This window comes from Aedes albopictus, chromosome 2 (assembly GCF_035046485.1).
Source record: "Aedes albopictus strain Foshan chromosome 2, AalbF5, whole genome shotgun sequence".
Classification (NCBI taxonomy): Eukaryota; Metazoa; Arthropoda; class Insecta; order Diptera; family Culicidae; genus Aedes; species Aedes albopictus.
In genome coordinates this window covers 326,113,794-326,136,287 of record NC_085137.1, presented here as the reverse complement: position 1 = coordinate 326,136,287, position 22,494 = coordinate 326,113,794, and the positions used below count along the sequence as shown (strand labels likewise).

General features: G+C 43.1%; 1 long non-coding RNA gene across 1 annotated transcript in view; it reads left to right on the top strand.

Annotated features, from left to right (window-relative positions):
- LOC109399490 (uncharacterized) overlaps window positions 1-22,494 on the top strand; it is a 128,382-nt gene that overhangs the window by 34,576 nt on the left and 71,312 nt on the right. The window contains exon 3 of the long non-coding RNA XR_009997836.1: window positions 19,410-19,627. This is a non-coding gene — a long non-coding RNA (uncharacterized LOC109399490). The remainder of the gene's footprint in view (window positions 1-19,409; window positions 19,628-22,494) is intronic.

The window sequence follows — 22,494 nt, the reverse complement described above, 5'->3', positions numbered from 1 at the left end:
CGCGTCGAATGCGAACTCATCCCGCTGCGGACTCCAGGTCAAACCTAGAGTTTTCATGACTCCTTCGCAGCCGTCAGTCAGATTCACCAACTCCTCACGATCTGAATCAGGGATGCATTCAAGTAGCTTCGGAGAGTTGGAGCTCCACTTATGGACAGGGAACCCAGCGGATTTCAGCATTCCAATAAGCTGGGTCTGGCATTCGATGGCTTCAGCTACGGTATCAGCTCCAGATAAGATGTCGTCGACGTAGCAATCTTCTCGGATGATGTTCACAGCGATGGGGAAGGAGTCGGCCTCGTCGATACTCAGCTGCAACAAACACCTTGTCGCGAGGAATGGAGCGCACGCTGTTCCATACGTCACCGTTGTCAACTCCAGTACCCGAAGAGGTTGCGCAGGATCATCTCGCCAGAAAATCCTTTGGAAGCACGAATGGGCTGGAACTACCTTGATCTGCCGATACATCTTCGAAATATCAGCCGTGAACACAACGAAGTGCTTCCGGAAGCGAACGAGGATCACGAAGATGTCGTTCTGCACTGTTGCTCCCACCAGAAGCGCTTGATTGAGAGCAACGTCAGATGGCGAAGCCTTGGCTGATGCATCGAACACCACACGAAGCTTTGTACTGGAGCTCGATGGACGAAGTACCGCATGATGGGGCATGTAGTACCGGGGTCGACTCGGTGCATCGCAATCCTCGATGATCTCTTGGCAGTGTTCCAGGGCTTCGTAGTCTTCGATGAACTTGCTGTACTGGAGTTTGAGAGCAGGATCCTTCTTCATCCGCCTTCCGAGGGAAAAGAAGCGACTCAGGGCTAACTCTCGGTTGTCCTTCAGCTGGGGAGGATATTCTTGGAAAGGCAGCGACACAACATATCTGCCGTCCACGTCTCGATAGTGGGTATCCTGAAACTTCTTTTCGCATTCCTCCTGGTCCGTAGGTTGATCAGCATCGTTGACTTCTTCGACTTCCCAAACCCTTTTCATGGTCTCGGAGAGTGTGCTGGCTGTGGATACGTAGCATTGCTGATCGTTCTGCTCTTCCTCGACGTCACCAGCGACCACCCATCCGAACTGCGTCTCCTGGAGATCGGGCAAGTCGTCTCGCAGCTGGATTCTTCCCAATTTGAGCAGTCGGAGGAAATGGGATACGCCAAGCAGCATATCGATTTGGCCAGGCGTATTGAACTCGGGATCAGCCAGAAACACGGATGTCGGAATCGGCCACTTCGAGATATCCAGCTGGGTCGTGGGGATGACTCCTGTCACCTTGGGAATTACCAAGCATTCGACCATCGTTGAGAAGTCAGTGTACCTGGATTCGACTGCCACTGTCAACTTCTCATGAGCGCAAGTCCTGGCTGCACCTACTCCCGTAATTGGTACAAGCGTTGGAGCCCGGTGTACCGCCAGACGATCTGCCATACTCCGTGAGATGAAGCTCATCTGCGATCCAGAATCCAGAAGCACACGACAGGGTACCTTCTTGTTGCAGAGGTCTCGCAAATTCACCAGAGCTGTCATGAGCATCACCGTCTTCTGTTCCAACGGTTGGTTGTTCGGAACAGCCGTGTTTGACAATGATCGAGAAGGTAACTGCGATGGCGACGCTGGTTGGTTCACTGGAGCTGTGCTTGCCTGCTGTACCGGTTGAGCGAGCTTCTCCGGTGATGACCTCGGGATCTCATGCAGAAGCGTGTGGTGCCTTCGCTGGCACTCCGCACAAGTCTTCCTGGATGGGCACTTGGCGGATCGATGTCCTGGACTTAGGCAGTTGAAGCACAGCTTCAACTCCTTTACCTTCTCTGTACGTTGCGTTGTTGTCCACTTGTTGAACATAGGGCACTCGAAGTGGCGATGATCCTCGTCGCACAGTAGACAACGCTGAGGCTTGCTCGTCGGGGTTGCAGCGTGCACTTTCTGGCTTGTAGACTTCGTGTTGGATGGCCTGAAGCTTCCTTCCTTCGTTGTAGATGCTTGGTGTTGACGGTTCTGAAATCGCTCCAACACCTGACACTCGTTCTGCAGGAATTGCATGGTCTTGTCGAAGTCAGGCAGCTTACCGTGCTCCTGGGTCCTCTCCCACAGCTGAAGTGTCTGGTCATCCAGTCGGGCCGTGACGATCTTTGTCAGCAAGAGACCAGACATCGCGTCGACCTTTACGCCTTGGTACTCTAGTCCTCCGATGTGCCGGTTGACCGCCTTGACCAGCTCCAGCAGGTCTTTGTGGTTCCTCTTCGCAATTGGCTTCAGCTCCAGGAGACCCGCCAGATGGGTGTCAACGATCACACGAGGATTTTCGAACTGGTCTTGAAGCTGCTTCCAGGTCTGCTGGAAGTTATTCTCCTGGATCATCTTTGCTGTAATCCATCCGGACGCTTCGCTGATCAGGGCCTTGTCGAGATGGTGCAGCTTCATGGCGTCGGATTCATTGCTGCGCACAACGATGTCCTCAAACATTGCTCGGAACTTCGGCCAATTCTCCACTTTCCCATCAAAGCTGGGAATCGGAGCTCGCAACGGTTGTTGCTGGATGATGACCTGTGGGTTGCCGGTTGCAATTGCAGGAGCACCGGCAGTCAGCTTCGTGGAGAGCCGCTCGAGTCGATCCGTCGCTTCGATATGCAGCATGTCGAAAGCCATCTGCATTTCGCCCTGCTCCTCGAATTTGGACGGCGGTGTAGCATCCAGCACTTCTCGGTGAGCTGCTTCGTACTCCTGGTAGTGCAGCTCCAGCCTCTTCGCGAAGACCTTCAGCAGTGAAGGCGTAATCTTCGTCGGATCGTCCTCTGCTTCCTCCAGGGTTTGGTTGATCATTGTGACCTTCCTCTTGATTTGGCCACGCTGATAGATGAGGGTCTTGACGTCATCCATCTCTTCCTCCTTCTTGCCCTTTTTATTGCTTTCCGATTTCGGTGTGTGATTCAGAGGCGACATCTCTCTTCGTCACACGTACTTCGTTTGGGTGGGGGGTTACGACCGACGGTTGGTCGAAGCTCTCTTCTTCGGTGTCCTCACAGGTTGCCACCGACAGTGCCGATCTCCTCTGACCGACGGGGATCCTCGGCTGGTCTCCTTGTTGACCAGGGGAACGTCGCACTTGTGCCGATCTCCTTGCTGACCGGCAGAAATTCCTTCAGGGGAAGGGTCTCGTTTTCACTGATCGCTCCTTGATCAGCAGAAAGCTTCGCTGATACCGACCGACTCGTCGATCGGTAGAAATCCTCCGATGGGATGGTGTCTTTGCCGGCGGCAAAGAAGACACCGTTGGTGCCGATCGTCCACAGACCGGCAGGGATTCCTCAGACTGGTCGCCTCGATGACCAGGGAAACTAATCACTGTAGGTGCCGATCGTCCACAGACCGGCAGGGATTCCTCGACTGGTCACCTCGTTGACCAGGGGAACAACTCGCTGTAACGATCCCTTGTTGACCGGCGGTTTCCAGGGATAGGGTCCTGCTTCCACTGATTGCTCCTCAAATCAGCAGAAGGCCTCGACGGGTTGGTATCCTTGCCGACGGCAAGGTGTCGTTGGCTCCGGTCGGCTCGCTGACCGGCAGGGGTTCCTCGCTTCGATATAGAACCGGGGACTGTAGGCCGGTTCCACTCCACGGGCACTGAATCCGGTTCGGACGGACCAAAATGTTTGGGGCTCCGCAGTGCCTCAAACGGGAATTTCTTTCTCGCAAGAAAGAACACACGGGTTTACACTTGAAAACACTTTATTCACTTTCACTTCTTACACTTTACTTGGCGTTGTTCAAGCCACGCCAACGCTTGTAAGTATACTTCACTTAGCACTTCACTTAACACTTGACCGTTAGCCGGGTCAGAATGATACTATTTCGCAGTACGCTGGAACGCGTCTGCTTATATAGCGCTCAAAAATGTTGCACGACAAGAATTCGAAAACTCCAGAACAATCCGGAAATCTGGTGTCACTGCAACACACGCGGTCGGCTCTCTCCGCGCGCGATGACGGCGATGATGATGATGACGCTGAGTTCCCGACGGTGGCGGTGGCGGCAACGCGCGCGTTCACTCACGAGCGCGTGTTTACATCGATGAGTGGCGATGATGGTGGTGCTGGTGGCGGGTGAGCAACTTGCGGCTGATGATGGTGCTCCCGCGTTTGACGTTTTCCATCTTCTCTTGCGTGATAGGGGAAAGTGGGGCACATTTGCGACCGGAGCGTACTTGTCGGTAGCGAACACTAAATGCTACCGACGGAAGCTGGAAAGTACTTACAGGCTTATGTGCCTGAGGGTTGCGACCGCGTACCGTACCGTGTCACACGACGCTCTCTGCGTCATTACTGGTATGGTGCCAATCAGCATTCTTATCAGTGAGGACATGGAGTGCTTCGAAATGCGCGGCACAAGAGGCATACGCAGGACTGTCAGGATGGCCTCTATGGTCAAATGGCAGCGCGCGTGGGACAGTTCCACCAAAGGAAGGTGGACCTATAGGTTGATACCGAGGGTAGATAGTTGGATTAATAGGCGCCATGGGGAAGTCACATTCCACCTGACACAGGTCCTAACAGGTCATGGTTGCTTCCGACAGTATCTACACCGTTTCGGGCATGCGGATTCTCTCGAATGCCCAGTGTGCAATGGTTTAGAGGAAACGGCGGAACACGTTTTGTTCGTGTGCCCGCGTTTTCGCACAATGCGTGACCGCATGCTTGCCACATGCGGGGAGGACACAACTCCGGACAACTTGGTCCAGAGGATGTGTAGGGATGAGTTTGGCTGGAACGCCGTTTCAACGGCTATTACCCACATCGTCTGGGAGCTACAGAGGAGGTGGCGCGTGGACTCGGAGAATGGCTAGTCCAGATGCAGTACAAGAGGTGGTCCAGGGGTTCGGAGTCGGCTTCGTAGGTCATACCGGTGCCCTGCGGTCGAGATCGACCCTTACAACGATTAAGTGGCCGCGGAGAGGAAGTCCCGGTAGCGGTGCTGTCGTGGCGTCGGTCTACTGGGTTGGATCCGAGCCCGTGGTTGGAAAGGGGTCCCCGGCAAGGGTCGGGGTAGGTGAGATCCTGCTGTCTGCAACCTACGGGTGCATCTGATAGGGCCTGAAGGGTAGTGATACTCTTTCTTACGGGCAGGTCAGATCGGGTTGCACGTGGGCATCAGTTCTTGATGTCCGCTCAGCAGTAGGGCGCGGGCGGGGTTGACCCTGCCCGCCTTCCGAGGACAAAGGGAGTGGCGAGGACCACTCGGAAAACTGGCTAAGCGCCAGCATGCTACCGTGATGGACTCTCCAAAGCGAGTCATCGATGTTCGTTGCTGCAGGCTACGCAGCTAACCTTGAGGGTGCGATGTGCACTAGCCCCTCTCTGAAGCAATACCTTCTTGGTGGTTCCGGAGAGACGTAGGGTTTGGCGACCATAGGAATGGTTTAGTGGGTACGAGGAGAGAGTAGTCCTGGGTTTTACTTTTGTTGTAGAAGACGGCCTGTCAGACCTACACTACCCTAACCTTCTGTTAGGGTGTCTGTTGAGCAGATTATCCCCCTATGGTTTAGAAGGAAAAAAAGCGTTTCGTACAATCGAACTGCTGCGGAAGATAAAAAATATAATAATCAAGGTACAAGATATCTAGTTACAGACTAATAATAATAAATAAATGCCTCATTTTTACGTTGATTACGTCTCTTGGCACTCAATGTTAAACTACATAATTCTATCCTGTTTTATTTTATGTGATTTGTTTGATTTTGGTTCTTCAATAACTTGGTAGTCTAAACAGTTTTAGCCATGATTTATCCCACAATCCGAACAAAGTTCCGAGTCAAACTATGACAGACTGAAGGCGTTTATTTGACAAGTGACAAGCACATTGTTCAGGGGCATATGCTCATTGATACATCAGCTTAATAAGATGCAGACAAATGTTTTGTTTAACTCTTTTGTTAAGGAATCAATGCTTGTCGAATAAATTTCTTGTTAAACTTTTGAAAAGTGTTTTAATTTATCATTGTTGATACCGATGAGGAAAGTCGAACATTGACTATTTTCTCAATTGAAAAATCATTTAAACAGTAATGTGTAGAGCATAATTTTAGTTCAGCTATCATTACCATTATTAAGCAACAATTGAGCAAGCTTGCTTGTTTGTGACTTGCAATTGCTAGTTGGCAAGCATATAGCCGCATCACACCATGAATTAGGGGTCACCTGTTAGTGGACTCTTACCACCGGAACAGGCGGTCCCTAGTGTCAATCTTAGCCCATTTAGATAACTGCTACCGACACAACACAGCTCGAGAAAAGAAGTAAATATTGATGATCAACTTCATACGGGCTCGAACAGCATGTGAATCTACGGGAATATTTTTTCCCTAACCTATATATTAGCAAAAATGTATTCCTTTGAAAAAGGGCCCACACATCTTTATGGTGAAACGGGACGCCGTGTTATTTTTCCTATCTTGCCTAACAATTTGCCTCGCGATTTTGAAGATGGTAATCTCGAGTTCTATCGCACTGAAGATGCTGAAAAACAATCAGCATAGGCACTGCAAGTGAGCATACACAATGATAGGTTTTTGTTGCAAAATATGAAGTAGAATCTGAGATAACCATCTTAGTAGCAAAAGAGCAATGGCGAATATTTCCCAGACCGTCCCGTTCGCCCTTCTGAGTCCGGGAACCCACATTGATAAATCCGGTCATAGGGCACTGCATGAATTTCTCTCCTTCTCTTTCACTCCTATGGAAATTTTGTAAACAACAAGGCCAAGAAACTTCAAAATCCCATAAAAACCAAAACAGTCCAGTGCCTTATGGGTATACGCAATCACTTTGACAATTATGCCTCGAAGAAAAAAAAATTGTAGGGTTTCGAGAGGTCTTAAAGATGAAATTTGGATTGGTTAGTTTTTATTCGTTCCGCAATATTTGAAAACATCTAGTGTAGAATTAGCTATAAGTTAAAATACACATAAATATAAACAAAAAAAAAAAATTGAAAACATCGTCGGAAAAAATTAATTTCTATCGATATAAAACGAAATGTGTAATTTTGAATTGGTTTTCCTCCTAAACAGAAACGTTCTAAAATCCCATTAAATGATAATCTCTATACTGCTTTACCCCTAGGATTCCCATTAAAACACCTAATAGAATGGCACTATGACGTCGTTAAAGATCTTTCTAGAATTATTATAGTTTAAACCCCAGCCTTTAACCGATAAAAAATCAACTCTTAAGATATTCAAAACTCAAGTAAAATCACAAATGTGCAAACACATCTTCCAAAAAGATTTACGCATGTCAACTGTAATGCCCACCTTCTTTACATCGACTATCACGTCACGGTGATAGTATCACCAGTGAAGCATGAGAACAATCTCCTCATTTGTATAGATGCTGTATATAAACACTTCATTGTTTGTGCATTGTCCCAGCAGCTCCATTGAATCGTGTGCAACTTTTACAATCACTGAATCATCTCGATTCATATGCCCTGCGCACTATTCAATGAATAAAGCTGTACTCGCAATTTGGCCGTTTTATTATCGAATCGTTTGTCGGAGACAGTCACAACAACACCCTAGGAACCGTACATTCAACGGCAGCAGCGCAGCAGTGTGACCGAGCAGCTCGATCGCTCGAGTCGCCGCCAATCATTGAGCGAGCAGAAAAATGCTCACTGGTTTGCTTGCACTGTGTATCGTGGGGCAGGTCGTGTCGCGGCGTGGTCTCGATAAATTATGCATGAATGTGTAGCGGTATCCAAAGCATCCAGCTGCCAAACATACTTGAGTGGAGAGTAGGAGAAAGTGTAGCAGAATGCACATTGGTGTTACTTTTATTGAGGAATCCCTAGAGATTTTTTTCTGATTTCTAGTAACTGTTTGTTTTTTTTAGTTATTGCTGGATTACATGAATTATTAACTTTAACATCAACACATAAACATTTTTTCTTACCTAGCTTCTGAAAAAGGCGTACAAAAATAGGGGAAATTACCTATTCTCGGCCATTTTGTTCTCTTCGTCTTTGGGGTTTTTTTTGAAACCTATTGAACTCAGAGTTGGTCTCAAATCCTTTCCAACTAAGCTGAAATATATGGCCAAGTTTCAGGCAATTTGACTGACAAAAACCCTCCATGACGAAGAGAACAAACCTGCCGATAATACCCATTGTTAGCCTACTTAATTTTCAATTTTCAACAATTTAAACTAGAAAACGGTTTGTTGGGTTGAAATGATGCGTTCGAAAATGTTTGAGGATAATTGAAAGACTTTCAGAAAAAAAATACACTGAGAGCAATATTCATCGTGGATTTATGTTAAATGTCATATAATTTTAATTATCCAAAAGCCTTACCCTTCGTTTTTATTATTTTTCTGAAGAAAGCTGACTTCCAACCCAAAGTTTGCCAAGTTGCCCAGGATGGGGAAATGCCACTAACTATTTTTTCTCAATTTTTTAATCAAAAATCGATGAACAAAAACTACATTGAAAAAAAAAATCAGGGTCGCCTAATTTTCCGTAGCTATGATATTTTTAAAGAAAACGGCTCATATTACACATATGAACAATTTCCAGAAAAAACTAAAATACAAAAACGCATCTTGATTTTTTTACAGAATTATAAGCTATATTCTCCCTTCCAAATCTTTTTTGGGAGTTTTTTCCGGACTTCCGGAATTATTACGACTGCAAACTAATGATCATAGTCAATGTTTGGACCACGATAGGACGCATCTATGACGCACGAAAAATGTCGTCTGTCGACCTGGAAGCAAATGTCACCACTCGAATGTGGCCAGGTGTATTTTAGGATATAATTAGGTGCAAGGTAGGTACTGTTGATTACCATCCCCCTTGCAGCAGCGTATGTCATAAACCGCAGATCGCTATCGTTGGTAACGGAACGCAGGCTTACTTTCGTTGGTGCAAGGATGCTGGATAAGCTGTAGTTGAAGCAGTTTTCCCTCATTCTCATCTCACAGATTCGTCGCATGTCGACCTTCACTGAGTAACTCGCTTCATCTGCTTCTCAATCACTATGAAGTCAACTCCTCGTTTTGCCTTAATGCCACGGCGTGCTTCCGTTGCAGTTGATGTGGCACTTGCATGAAATATTCCGATGAGGTCCACACCTTGGAAATCAAGTTCTCCAGTTTTGGGCGCATCTCTTGGGCAACTGCCTCATTCTGTCGACATTTTGCAATTCACGAGTTAGGATTTTTACACATGCGGGTTCATTCAATGCTCTTGCGTTCTTAGTAAGAATTCCTGAACGAATCTTTGAGAACATTCACGAAGAAACAACGGGGAAGAATCTTTAAGGGATCCGTGGAAAACTTTGGCAACTTCTTGGAGGAAATTCAAAAGAAATTTATTTTGAAATCCCTACACAAATTTCGGAAGAAAACTTCAGTTGGTATTTCTGAAGGTATCTTGGAATAAGTCCAAAATCAATTGCTGTAGGAAACTTTCACTACAAACCCGGGGAAATTTCTGAAGGAATTTCGAAAAAAAATTTCGGAAGAATCTCCGCAATAATTTCTACAGAAACACCATTAAAACATCCCTGAAAAAAAATCCTAGAGGAATCTTTGTGGGAGTTTGTGTAGAAAACCATTAATAACTTCTTAAAGGATTTCTTGGTGAAAATGCTTGGAGGAATCCCTAGAGAAATTTCTAAATAAAAAAAAAACTTTAGGCATTCCTAGAGGAAGCCCTGGAGAAATCCCTAGAAAAAGTCCGGTAGGCATTCCTGAAATAACGCCCAGAGGAATTCTCGGAGAATGCCTAAGAAATTCCTGGAAGAATTCCTAAAGAAATTCCTGGACAACTTTCCGATGGAATCTCTAAAGAATTCCTGGAGGTATCCCTGAAGAAATCCCTGAAGAATTTCTGGAGAAATTCCTGAAGAATCTCTAAAGGAATTTTGAAAGGAATACAGGTGGATTTTTTGAAGAAATCCTTGGAGGCATTCTTGGGGGATCGGTGGAGAAATTCCTAGAAAACTTCTGGGAGGAATCTCAAGTAAAATTTCTGAAGAAATTTGTGGAGGAATTGATGGCAGAATCCCTTAAGGATTTTCTGAAGGAATTCTTGAAGAATTCCCTGGATGTATTACTGAAGAAATATTTTTGAAATTTCATTAAGATATCCCTGGAGAATATTTCTGAAAGAATCCCTAGAGGAACTCTTGGAGGAATTTCTGAAGGAATGCGTGGAGTATTTCCTGGAGAAATTCCAGGAGAAATTTACGAAGGACGTCCTGGGGCAATTTCTTTATAATAACTTGGAGGCATTCTTTAGAGGATTTCTTGGAAGAATCTCTAAATGAACTCCTGGAAAAATCTCTATAGGAATTCTTGGAGGAATCTCTTGCGGGATTCCTGGAGGAATTCCTGAAGAAATCCATGGAGGATTTTTTGGAGAAATCCTTGGCGGGCACATTATTTTGGAGGTTTACCTGGAGGAGTTTCTGAAGCAATTCCTGAAGAAATACGTGGCTTAATTACTGAGTGAATTCTTTGAAAGAATTGTAGGAATGCCTGGAGGACTTTCCGGATGAAATCCAGGAGGAATACATTGGAGGAATGTCTGGAAAAAAATCCTGGAGGAATCTAGTGATATTCTTGGAGGAGTCTCTGGAGGACTTCCTGGAACTATCTCTTTAGGCATTCCTGGAGGAACTACTGTCGAGGTAATTTCTCGATAAAATCTAGGGGGAATTCCTCTAGAAGAATCTCTAGTGGAATTTCTTGTGGAATTCCTGGAGAAATTTCTGGATGGACTGCTGGGGGAATCTGTGGAGGAATTCTTGGAGGAATTTTTTGAGGAATTCCTGGAGCACTTCCTGGAAGCATTCCTGGGAGAGCTTGAGCAGGAATCTCAGAGGAATCCTTTGTAGAATCTTTAGAGGAATTTCTGAAACAAACCCTGGAGGACTTCCTGGAAAAAATCCTGAAAGATATCCTGGAAGGATTTTTGGAGGAATTCTCAGAGATATACCTGAATTGATTCCTGAGGAAATTCCTGAAGAAGACCTGGATCAATTACTGAGAGAAGTGGAGCGGATCTGGTGTGATGATATGAATACTTGACTATCACGCCGAGGACCTGGAATCGAATCCCACTCCCGACAAACTCGTAAAATGTGAGTTCTTCCTTCGGAAGGGAAGCAAAGCGTGGATCCCGAAATGAACTAGCCTAGGGCTTAAAATCTCGTTAATACAGATAAAAAAATACTGAGAGAATCACTGTAGGAATTTTTGGGGTTCTTTGTTAATAAAAACTTGGAGGAACTCCTTGAGGAATGCCTGAAGGAATTCCTGGAAGAATTCTTAGAGGAACATCTGAAGGAATCTCTGGAGCAATTTATGGAGGATTCTTTCAGAATTTTTGGAGGAATTCCAGAAGATGTACCTGGATCAATTTCTGAAGGAATACCGGGAGAAATCCTTGGAGGAATTTCTGGAGCAATTCCTGTGGAAAAACCTAGATCAATTACTGGAACAATCCCTGGAGGTATTTCTGGGGTCCTTTCGTAATAAAATACCTGGAATACACGGAAGATTTACTAAAGGTTTTTTCTAAAGGAATTCTTAGAGGAATCTTTAGAGAAGGAATACTTGGAGGAATGTCTGTTACCCTCACTCCCATGAGCTCTAACTTAGCTTCTCCCCTCAGATACAGGGTCGGCTCGGATTCTGATCGGGAATGCAAAAGTCGTGGGGTACTCTTTAACGGTATATTTAGTGTATAGGTGTACTTACAAATCTATGAGCGTGTATGAGTGTGTAAAAGCCGGCCTGCGTGGGGATTGTAGCTTACCGCGGGAATCTGCGGCGGGGTTAGCGGCGAGCTGCGGAAATCCCGGAGAGCTGCTCGAGACCGCTATCGGTAGCTGGGACTACGGAGGGCTGTAACTCTTACGGTGTTCGGTGGAGTCACGTGGTTCCTCGGGTTCTTTCGGCCTCGGGATCCTTCGGGAACGGCGAGCGCGTGGTGAGATCTGAACCACAGAGCGCTTCACGGACTTCGGTGAGGAGCGAGGGAGGGGTCGTGAGAGAGTCGGCTACTATTGACTCCTGGGAACTGCTCCGAAGGGGATCGGATTGATCGCAGTGGCCCACGACTGACGATGTGCCTTAAAGGTTCACCTAAACCCTTTTGGAGAAACCCGACCGCTTGGCGGTGGTTCGACAGGGACTCCAAACCTGGATACAATGGGTCCTGGTGAACGATAGAAAAGGGGGCACTAAGGGTTATGCTACCGAGTCCCTTAACTTTTATCCACTTCATACCTGATTCTTCGGTATGAAAAGTTTCAAATTAGACTTTTCCACTTCTAAAACTGCACTTTTTAACTATGCACGATATGATAGTAACTATCTTCAAACTTATACTTGGGATAACTTTCTTTGGCTGAGCTCGTCCTAATGGCTTGCTGGTCAACGTGGAAAAGACCTGGTTTCGCTTATTAGACTCGTAGCTGACCCCCTTTTCTCTTTTCCTGATGACAAATTTCCCATTTTATTCCTCATTCGTTCATTCCTTATCCAAATTTCCCTTATACTTCTTAATCCCATTGGTAAGTGTTTGTGTGTATGTAAAGTGTAGGTACATTTTTGATTTTACCGTTTCCCCTGGAGTGTAGTATAACTAGCTAAGCTACTTTATATGGTAAAAATGATACTATTACATAGGGTTTTTGATAGATTTTGCAGTGAATAATTAATTAAGCATTTATTTGACTATATAGAACTCATCGTTTAGGTTTAATCCTTATTTATTAACAGCTATTAACGTGGCTCTCATAAATGCATACCGAATCGCAGTATGCTGGTGAGTAAGCATCTCTATCGGCTGAGTTCTATCTCTTACCGCCACTGTTCTCACTCTATTAGGGCTTCTTTCTTAACCCTCGAGCGATCGCGCTGTTGTATTTTGTACAACACGTTGAAAAAATCTCGCTTTTTGTACTCAGCAGTAGCGTGGTGCAGACGCAGGTAGTCAACCGCGCGAGTTACGGAAGGTTAAGGTGAAAGTACCTAAACGGTAACATGTCTGAAAAAGAAAATCCTGGAGAAATCTAGTGAACTTCTTGGAGGAATCTCTCGAGGATTTCCTGGAAGAATGGTAGAATCTTTAAAGGAACTTCTGAAGAAACCCTTGAGAGACTTCCTGAAGAAATTCCTGAAAGAAATCCAGGCAGGATTTTTGGAGGCATTCCTGGAGATATACCTGGATCAATTCCTGAAAAAATTCCTGAAGAAATTCCTGAAGAAATACCTGGATCAATTACTGAGAGAATCATTGTAGGAATTTCTGGAGTCCTTTGTTAATAAAATCTAGGAGAAATTCCTTGAGGAATGCCTGGAAGAATTGCTGGAGGAATCTTTAGATGAATTCCTCACAGAATCCTGAGAGGAACTACTGAAGGAATCCCTGGAGCACTTCCTGGAAGAATTTAAAGAGAATTCTCTCAAAGAGCTTATGAAGGAATTCCAGAAGATATACCTGGATCAATTTGTGAGGGAATTCCGGAAGGAATCCCTGGAGAAATTATTGGAGCAATTCCTGAGGAAAAACCTAGATCAATTCCTGGGGGAATACCTGGAGGAATTTCTGGGGTCCTTTCCTAATAAAATCTTGGAGGAATTTCTGGAGGAATACCTGGATCAATCACTGGGTAAATCCCTGGAGGAATTTTTAGAGTCCTTTTTTAATAAAATATTGGTGGAATTTCTTGAAGAATGCCTGGAAGAATTACTAGAGGAATCTCTAGGGGAATTCTCCGAAGAATTCTTGGAGGAACATCTGAAGGAATCCTTGGAGGACTTCCTGGAGCAATTCCTGGAGGAATTTTTGGAAGAATTACTGGTTGAATTTCTGGAGATATACCTGGATCAGTTCCTGTGGAATTTCGAACGGAATCTCTGGAGGAATTTCTGTAGGAATTCCTGAATAAATACATGGACCAATTCCTGGGGGAATCCCTGGAGGAATTTCTGGGATACTTTTTAAACCCCTCTTTGATATTAGGGTCATTTTTCACCTAAACCGTACACTAGGTCAGCGAGATGCTCTAAACGTGATGTAAAAGGAAGGTTAATTACATGTTGGAAGAATTCCTTGAGGAATTCCTGGAGGAATCACTGTAGGACTTCGTGGTGGTAATCCTGAAGGAATTTTTGGAGTAGCCCCTGGAGGAATGCCAGGAAGAATTATTGGAGGAAGCTCTAGAGGAATTCCTGGAAGAATCTCTAGAGGAATTCTCGGAGGAATCACTACAGAAATTCCTGGAGCAATCCTTGGAGGAATTTCTGGAGGAATTCTTGGAAAAATCCAAGGGTGTGGAGAAAAGATCACTTAGGGGATAAACTTACTACGTGGTTTATGGACAGCTCCTCCTGATAAGGATCAAGTATTTTTACGGTTTATACCTCCATCAGTCCCATATACCAGTTTTATACCATTCTCCCCTGACTGTACCTCTTAAATGAGCAAGAGAAGCGGTAGAAGCAGCGTTGCTGAAGCGAGAGCGCTTGGCAAACTCACTTTCAATGCTTTCTTTTGCGTCTCCATTGGCCCATTTCTTACTGTGCCGTCTGTTTTTTTTTCTTCTCTCTTCTTGGGTGTTGAGTACCCAGCCAGCGCAGTCGAGGGCAGTGGTAATTGAAAAATTATTGCAATTGAAAGTGAATCTGTCTGCACCGGTGCGACGCGGTGCTTGCCTTCGGTAACTGAATACCGACCGCTTATACAGTCGAGTCTCTTACTAAACGAATTCCTATTAAACGGACTCCTATTAAACGAACTCCTACTAGACAGGGGTGAGCGTTATAGGAGACTAAGAGCTTATGGGATTTCGGCATTTTGGGGGTGTGGCCTATTATCTCGGGTGTGTTAAGAGTTAACGCAATACTTTCTTCGGCAAAGTTTTAGGGTTTGATAAGATCTACCATTTAGAACTTTGGTTCATATGATTAGTTGGCAATTTGGCCGCTAGAGGGACCATCAATAATTTGATGCTAAATTGCACTACGGGAGCCATATCAGGTTGTCAAGCAAACGTTACGATATGCGACAGCTCAAGACCCTGATAATTTGAAAGGATAGTGTCTTCGGGAAGGTTGTTGGGTACGCCAATAACTTACTAACGATGAGTTGCGAAGTTCGAAATTCCTCCACTGGGCGGCGCTAGTGAACAAGCAAATTTTAGAAATCTCATAGCTCAGAATCCTGATAACTTAGAAAGTTGGTGTCTTCGGCAAAGTTGATCAGTATAACATAAACTTTTATAAAAATAAACACTTGTTTCGCAATTCTGCCACTAGGCGGCGTTTACCGGGTTTTTTCGTCTTTTTTCGATTTTTTTGGCGGTTTTTCGGCTTGGCAAAACTAGTGTCGCTCCCCCCGATAACTTAGAAAGATGGTGTCTTTGGCAAAGCTGATCAGAATGACATAAACTTACATAAAAATAAACAATTGTTTCGCAATTCTGCCACTAGGCGGCACTAGTGAACATACAAATTTTAGAAATCTCATAGCTCAGAATCCTGATAACTTAGAATGTGGGTGTCTTTGGAAAAGTTGATCAGAGTGACATAAACTTACATAAATATAAACACTTGTTTCGCAATTCTGCCACTAGGCGGCGCTAGTGAACATGCAAAGCCGAAAAACCGCCAAAAAATTCGAAAAAAGACGAAAAAACCCGGTAAACGTTGCCTAGTGGCAGAATTGCGAAACAAGTGTTTATATTTATGTAAGTTTATGCCATACTGATCAACTTTGCCGAAGACACCATCTTCCTAAGTTATCGGGATTCTGAGATATGAGGTTTTGAAATTTTACTTGCTCACTAGCGCCGCCCAGTGGAGGAATTTCGAACTTCGCAACTCATCGTCAGTAAGTTATTGGCGTACCCAACAATTTTCCCGAAGACACTATCCTTCCAAATTATCAGGGTCTTGAGCTGTCGCATATCGTAACGTTTTCTTGACAACCTGATATGGTTCCCGTAGTGCAATTTAGCATCAAATTGTTGATGGTCCCTCTAGCGGCCAAATTGCTAACTAATCATATGAACCAAAGTTCTAAATGGTAGATCTTATTAAGCCCTAAAACTTGGCCGAAGAAAGTATTGCGTTAACTCTTAACACACCCGAGATAATAGGCCACACCCCCAAAATGCCGAAATCCCATAAGCTCTTAGTCTCCTATTAAGCGGATTCCTATTGCGCCCCCCGACCAGTGATCTTATAAGAGTCTCGACTGTACCTCCACTTATAGGCTCTTTTCTCTCTGTTATCAATCCGCCAGACCGGACCAACAGCAAGCCTGAGATGCCGACAAGGGGCTGGGCCACCGTATAGCGCGCCAACCGAGAAGTATTATGCAATTATACCTTTCTTCACTTTTGTTTTCATTCATGGACGTGAGTGAAGTTGTACAGCCGATGAAGTGTTTGACTACACGCAAATGATTGTGGGTATATGAGCTCAGGTGCTACTGATCTGCTTGTTATGTGTTTTTCTACTGGTTCAATTACCGGTAAGGTGTGGCACTCTTTCTCGTGGAATAGATCCATGTTGAACGTGGACTAAAGTAAAAACTTACTTTTCTACAATTCTGTTATTTCTATACGTCGTCGTAGGTATATGTAGAAGGTTAGCATATTCTGAGTAGACGTATTACAAGAATTTAACGAGAAACTAAAGCGTGAGTATGAAACTGATCACACCGTGATGTTTACATGATCGTTGTAACGGAATCTTAGCAAGATCTTTATGATGAATTCTTTGAAGGAAAAATACCAGAAATTTTTTTTTCTGTCCAATCTGTGGAATAAACAACACTTTTGTACACGGTTAGACACTGTACGTATCCCTTGTGAAATTCATCTTATCGATTCTCGAACGAATCAATCATTCACAAATGCAAGACCAAAAAAGATAATGTTGAGTACTGATAGCAATGGTCGTCCTTGATAACTCGTTGAGACTAGTGAACAGCGTTCGTTAAATATATATTAGATAACTATCTCTAGTTGTTTTAAGAAGTCATATTGCTTACACCTTTTAAGATGAGGTACACCGGAGCAAGTTGAAATGAGTGGGGCAAGATGAAACAGCGGGTTAACAATATGTTATCCAAGGATAATGAACAGCTTCAATGCCAACACATGGTTTTTGATTCAAACAAAAAAGATTGTTTGGATCAAAAACTAAAATGTATTGAAAACTATTTCAAAACTTCGCGATTCATCTTGCCCCGCCCGCTTCAATTTGCCCCAGTGTACCTTATGTGCTAAAACATTTTACTAAACAGTCACAAAAAATAATAGTATGGAACCAGCTCACCAACTTATATACGCATCCCTCCTTTGCATTATCTTTAGTTGAACTTCGGGCATCACAAAAAAAAAATGTTACCGTAATCCGGGGTAACATTGATCAGAATTTTCGATCTTTCTTGAATAATTCTCTTGTTAAGGCAAATGTTACATCTATATATATAAAAATGAATTTCTGTCTGTCTGTCTGTCTGTCTGTCTGTCTGTCTGACCGCTATGGAATCGGAAACTACTGGACCGATCGGTGTGAAATTTTGTATGTGAGTGCTGTCGGGGCCGGGGAAGGTTCTTAGCTTGGTGTGAGATCTCTCCGGTCACTGGAACGGGGGGCTCCCATACAAATGACTCTGCGGGGAGCGTCCCTATCGAGCTGCACGTCAAAAAACACAGTAGGCAGGCAGTACGACGTTTGCCGGGACAGCTAGTGTTTTATATTTTTAAAAGAAGTACTGGCCCTCTGAGATTATGTTAAGCTACTCAAAAAAGTATTGTAAAACTTTAAAACATGTTTAAATAGGTTTTTAAATCTAATTTTTGATTGTGTTGATTTGGGGTAACATTTATCATGTCAGTGATCAATGTTCATTTGTGCTGAAAATACCCTTACTTACTAAATTCAGGGTCGCTGATTTCGAATATGTTGTCCAAATTCTTACAAATAATGTACTTTTTAAGTTATTTTAGGATTAAAACCCTCTAAACCACGAATATCGCCTAAAGGTAGGCAATGGCTTGAGGAATTGATAGTCGACTTTTAATAAGTCGTATATTTTACTGGAAAATAGCATTTTCATAAAAGTTTCGTTTATTAAATCCAACTCTAGGATATCATATTGAAGTAATACAGTGATTTCGAACCTCATATTATATCTAATATTCACGCCAAGCATGAATGTTTGACAGTGTATCTCATTGCGTTACGAAACACAGTTATGGAAAAATCGATTTAATTCAATGTTTATGAAATTCAATTTTCATAAATTGCATGTCATTTAATAGCTAAATGATAGCAGATTACGATATACCATTCCATAGTTGAAACTGATTCAAAGTAAAATGGTTGTTTGAACATTTCATGAGGTGGGTCAAGCCGATCAATGTTACCCCGCTGATCAATGATACCCCGGATTACGGTACGCATAAAAGTTAATAACACTGACAAACACGACGGAAAAACGTACAGTTGCAATACATAATTTCAAGATAATAAAAGCGACACTTGTTATCTGTTCCTTAGCTTAGCTTAGCTTAGCTTAGCCTGACTGCACATATCTATGATTGCTACTCCGTGATTGACCCGAACCAATGACAGTTGCACAATGAATCAACTGAATAATTGACTGGGAGTGGTCAACATTCTCACTGCGCACGCTTCAGAGGCTCTCTTTACCGGTACAATAACGAAGTCGGCCGCGTCCTTGCAGTCAGGTTGGAAAAGGGAAGGAATGTTAAAAGCAACCTTTGTTATGTGAAAGTTGGCGTTTACCGCACGTCTCCACCAAAGGCTGCGAGAAGGAGTGATTGTTAGTAGGGCCTTTCGTTGGGTCAGGATTCACTTTGATAAGTAATATGACCTTTTGAAGTTGAAGCATGCCGTGCAGACTGCAGTGATGTTGTTCTCTTCACGCGGAAAGCAAACAATCGACCACCCACGTCAGGTGATCGTATAATATTTACAATAAATACGCGACAACATATCTAGACCAACATTTGAAAAGGGCGTAACAGCCATTTCGAATTTCTGCTTCTCCCGTCCCTCCTAGGCTTACCCCCCATTATTCATGAAATCTTTTACCAGTAACAGATAGATCTGACTCCCCTCTATCTGTTAACGGGAAAAGTTTGCATAGAAATATTGAAATACGCCCAGGAGGGACGGAACAAGTGAGAATTTGCAATGGTTGTTCCGCCCTTTTCAAATGTTAGTCTAGATATACAAACTTAAGCGCTATTGCTCACTCCGCACGGAAAGCAAACAATCAACCAAAGCGACACTTGTTATCTGTTCCCGATGAAAACTAAATCATAAATTAATCTTACTATGTTTCTCTAATTTCAGGTTTAAATTGTGTGTTACAATTATTCATGGAAAGTGTGTGATCAATCCAAATCGATAAAAGAGAAGAAAACCGTTTTAGTGCTTCAGTTCCTATATTTTTCCATCTTCATTTAACCATTAACCGCAACCTATTCTGTGATCCTATACCATCCGCAACTGCAATTACGCACACATCCACCCGGTGATCGACCATGGCGAACGTGATACATAATGTTGTGGTAAGTGATTTATGTACTTTTTTATTCGTTGATGGATTCGTTTCAGTGTATTAATAGGCCTCGATGTACGCCGTCCACCTACGAAAGAAAACTGATTGGATTAATTGTTGACGCCTCTTTAACGAAATTGCATAATTTCCATCGTGTAGATGTGCTTTCATCTCATCTTCAAGCTCAAATGCTCGATAATTTGGATTTTTTTTTTTACATACTGCAGTGCGATAAACGGGAGAAGCAATTTAAAATTATAAATTGAGCATTGCAAACTAACCGAAACCGATAATCAGAGAACCATTAATCAAAATTTCATCCACCCTTATAATGGTGCTGTTCGCTTTTAATGGTTAAAATCAACATTATCATAGTGTTGCATCGCAGTATATGCAACAATTTAGTCGAATGTCAACCGCCTAGTAATTATCTGTTATCAACATCACATAACTCAAGTTTATCATACGACTACGTATCTATTTGTCAGTTTCAGTTTAGGGCCCATGCCCATTTTTTTTTTTGCGGTTAGAGTAATTAGCATGTGATTAACATTTGATCACACCTTTTAATAATCGCTGTGATTAAAGCAAGCCATTACTACTAACTTGATTTTGCTAGTGATATCTAGTGGCAGTTGCATTGCTACCGAAACCGTAATTGAGGCACCGCCGTAAGCAACTTTATTAAGCACTAGGTAAATTAATAAGTTTGGAGGTTGATGTTGTGGTAACACACATTTATCAAGTCCACAATTTTTAGCTATGAACGATATCTTGCCAGATTAGAAGTTGATCGTTTTAATGAACTTGACAGTTTTTAGACATAATTGGATAATTGATAAAGTGGATTTTGGAATTGAGTTCTTATTTGATACATACCGGCTTAATTCTGCATGAGTAGCAGGACTATTGGTGCCATTTAACGAGTTATATTTCATGATGAGAAATGTTTGATCAATTTCATGAGGGTCATAACTACAAGTTCAAGGACCAGATCCGTTGCAAATACCTACGTTGCAGAATTCTCTGTAAAGTGCAGTGAGCTCGCAGTTTCCCCATGTTCGCCACACACCGTTACCTCACACTCCAACATAGATTTATTTACACGCGTCGCACAGTGGGAAAAAACCGACCCAAAAAGGCACCTAATTATTGCGGCTGATTGCGATCTTTGAAGCCCATCTTTTCCGAATGGAAAAATGCCAAGGAATCGATTGGTGATAGTTTCATTCACCGGAATTGAGTGTAAGTGTCCATTTTGCCCAATTTTCCCCTAAAAAACACTGTTTTTCTGAATTAAATAATGGTTTCAACTGATTGCGGCTAACCAACCAATTTTTTATTGATGTAGAATTGACAGGTGCATTTTATGGAGCATACCTCGATCTGTGTCTTTGACTGGAAGTGCTCATTTTGCCTCATTTTCCCCTAAAATACTGTTTTTCTGGATTAAAAATAGTTTCAACTGATTGCGGCTAACTAACCATTTTTTTTCTTGATGTAGAATTGACAGGTGCATTCTATGGGACACACCTTGATTTGTGTCATTGAATGAAAGTGCCCATTTTGCCTCATTTTCCCCTAAAATACAGTTATTCTGAATTAAAAAATAGTTTCAACTGGTTGCGGCCAACCAGTTAATTTTTACCTGATGTAGAATTAACCGGCACATACTTTGGGGTGCACCTCGATATATGTCATTGACTGGAAGTGCCCATTTTGCCTCATTTTCCCCTAAAAAATACTGTTTTTTTCTTAATTAAAAATTAGTATCAACTGATTGCGGCTTACCTACCATTTTTTCTTGAAGTAGAATTGACAGGTGCATTTCTTGAGACACACCTCTTCCCGTGTCCTTGACTGGAAGTGCTCATTTTGCACAATTTTCCCCTATAAATACTGTTTTTCTGGATTAAACAATAGTTTTAACTGATTGCGGCTAACCAACCAAGTTTTACCTGATGTAGAATCAACCGGCGCATGCTTTGGGGCACATCTTGATCTGTGTCGTTGACTGGAAGCACCCATTTTGTCTTATTTTCCCCTAAAAATACTATTTTTCCGAATTATACAATTGTATCAACTGATTGCGGCTAATCAATCAATTTTTACTTGATGTAGAATTAACCGGCACATACTTTAAGGTGCACCTTGTTCTGTGTCTTTGTGTGGTAGTGCCCATTTTGCTCCATTTTCCTCTAAACTACGGGTTTTTTGGATTTAAAAATAGTTTCAATTGATTACAGCTAATCAATATTTTTTCCTGATGTAGAATCGACCAATGCATACTATGGGATACATCTCGCGCTATGCGTTAGTCTGAAATTGCCCGTTTAACCAATTTTCCCCTAATTAGTTCCAACTAATTGCGGTTAACCAAGCATTTTTTCCTAATGTGAAATTAATCGATGCATTATGACTAGAAGTGCCCATTTCTCCCTTTACCCCCTAAAACACTGTTTTTCTCGTTTGAGAAACAATTTCAACTTATTTAAGCTAAGCATTTTAAGCTAACAGCTTAAGCTAACAAAACAAGTTTTTCCTCATGTAGAATTGATCAGAGCATATTGTCAGACAAACTTTGTGTCATTGATTGGAGGTGGTCATGTTGTCCTATTCTCCCCTAAAACACTGTTTTAGTTAGTTGGAACAAACTTTTTAACCCAGAAAACAGTATTTTAGAGGAAAATGGGGTGAAACGGGCAATTTCAGACTAACGCATAGCGCGAGGTGTATTCCATAATATGCATAGGTCGATTCTATTTCAGGAAAAAATATTGGTTAGTTGCAATCAATTGAAACTATTTTAAATCCAGAAAACCCGTAGTTTAGAGGAAAATGGAGCAAAATAGGCACCACCACCCAAAGACACAGAAC